Below are 2436 nucleotides of genomic sequence, written 5' to 3' on the forward strand. Positions count from 1 at the left end.
AAAGATGGTGGCCATGAATGTCTCTGGGCATGCTGAGCTTTCTCCAAAAGCTTTTAGCCCAACAAAGCAGGAGAGGATACTTTGTTAGTATACAAATTTGCCTCTGAAGGAGTCTGTTTTAGCAGCTAACAAACATTGTATGGTTCCTGTGGTTCTAGATTGTGTAACACAACAATCAATCACAAAGATTCACTTTGGAGACGTTTTGCAGGTAAAATAAGATTAGGTTCCCAATTCTAGACTATAGAGATTCCCCACCAACTCTCAGTGTACAAAGTCCTCCCCTGAAGAGGAACACCATTGTTCACTCTACTGGTTATGACAGCAGTCTGGCCAAGTTCTACCAACAAATACAAAACTATAGCCTAACTTCTGATTTCTTCCTGAAACAAACTAGTCAATTTCATAATCATACCTGCCCCTGCTTTTTGAGATTTGAGTTCTGATTATTATTTTTACTCTTAGACTTATTTTTTCAATACAGGACTCACACTTAGAAGTAGATGGTCTTCAGAGAGAAAAGCCTACTTCTCTTGACAATCAGGTCCTTACATTTTTCTTTACCTTCCTTTATTCTCTTGGCCAAGAGTTTAACATATTCTACAGCCTCCTCCTCATTTCTCTTTCTTCACTGTTTCTTTAGAGAAATACATCATTGCTTGTGTCACAGGACATGTGAAATAACAAGACACTGAATCTTGGGTGCTTTGGTCCTGGGATTCTTCACTTCTTTATTTAAGGGCTTTCTGACAATGTACTGATAGACATCATCTTCTATATAGAGACTGAAGAGCATTTGGATTCTGCTGGCCTTTTGGGACCTCAACAGTAGTATCTGCCAGTCCACAAATAACCTTATCTGTCTTTTTTTACCAAGTTGAAATCACTTGGATTGGCATCCACAATGTGTCCAAAAACTGACTTGTGCCCCTTTTCTCCAGTGTTCCTTGGTCTATAACAAGAATGCCCCTTCCTCAGCACTAGGTACTTCTGCCATAGGTCAAGACACCTTAGTGCATAGGTAAACCCCTTTTGTCATCCCCATAACTGATTCAGACTACAATCCTCTCCCATTCTTCACACAGAGCTATTTCTGTGACTGTGTGCTTCACACAAATAGTGCAAAGTTCGTGTGCTTCATTCACTTCAATTGTTTCTGCTAACCAAAGGCTGGGGAAAAGATACTCAGATTCATTCTCACACAGCCAACCATGTATGCACTCTCTGATAAGTGGTTATTAACCCAGAAGTTCAGAATACAGGAAGAACAACCCACAAACCACAAGAAACTCAAGAAAAAGGAAGACCAAAATGTGGACATTTCATTCCTTCTTAAAAGGGGGAACAAAATACCCACGGAAGGAGTTGCAGAGACTAACTATGGAATAGAAACTGAAGGAAGGACAAGCCAGCCTGATATAGCTATCTCCTGAGAGGTTCTGACAGTACATGACTAATACAGATGTAGAGGCTCACAGTCATCCATTGAACTGAGTACAGGGTCCCCAATAAAGGAGTTAGAGAAAGGACCAATGGAGCTGAAGGGTTTGCAGCTCCCTAGAACGAACAACAATATGAACTAAGTAGTACCCTCAGAGCTCCTAGGGACTCAACCACCAACCAAGGACTATACATGGTGGGATTGATTGTTCTGGCAGCATGTGTATAGTAGAGGATTACAAAATCAATCATCAATGGGAGGAGAGGTCGTTGGTCCTGTGAAGGTTCTGTGCCCCAGTGTAGGGGAATGCCAGGGCCAATAAGTGGGAGAGGGTGGGGTGGCAAGCATGGGGAAGGAGAAGCCAACAGGGGTTTGTTCTTGTTGTTTTTGTTTGTTTGTTTGTTTGTTCCTGGGAAAGGAAACTGGGAAAAGGAAAATCATATGACATGTAAATAAAGAAAATATCTAATAAAAAAAAGAAAAAAAGATCTACGTTTTCCACGTTTTCACATGTCTATTTCCATACTTACACTTAACACATGTTTAATGTCAGTATAGGAGTTCGTGTGTTCTTTGGATACACATTTGTTGATATCATTCTTCAGCTAAAAATCTTCCAGCAAACATCAGCTCATTTGGAGTAACATCCAAAACACATACTGTGACTCCGAAGGCCATGATTGACTACCCACAGCAACCAAGACAAGGTCAGAGCGGCCAACATGTTCTCACCTTCATCCACTTGCCTTAGGCCACACAGATGCCTTTGCCATCCCTTGAACTCATCACCAAGTATCTTCCGAGCTCTGAGCCACTGAACTTGTTACTCCTTATTCTAGAAGGTTCTGCTCTCTCCATAGTGATTTGCTCCCCCACTTCCTTTCAGGTCTTCTTTGCCCTCATCCCTAAACCACTAGCAACACTCACCTCATTTGATCAACATCCTTTGTAACCCAGCACTGTGTGTTCCTCACATTTCCCTATTAGATCCCTAA

General features: G+C 41.5%; 1 pseudogene; it reads right to left on the bottom strand.

Moving 5' to 3' along the window:
• Window positions 1-493: 493 nt before the first annotated feature.
• On the bottom strand, window positions 494-2119 carry LOC116094391 (annotated as a pseudogene).
• Between the last annotated feature and the right edge of the window lie 317 nt (window positions 2120-2436).

Source organism: Mastomys coucha, unplaced genomic scaffold (genome assembly GCF_008632895.1).
Source record: "Mastomys coucha isolate ucsf_1 unplaced genomic scaffold, UCSF_Mcou_1 pScaffold16, whole genome shotgun sequence".
Classification (NCBI taxonomy): Eukaryota; Metazoa; Chordata; class Mammalia; order Rodentia; family Muridae; genus Mastomys; species Mastomys coucha.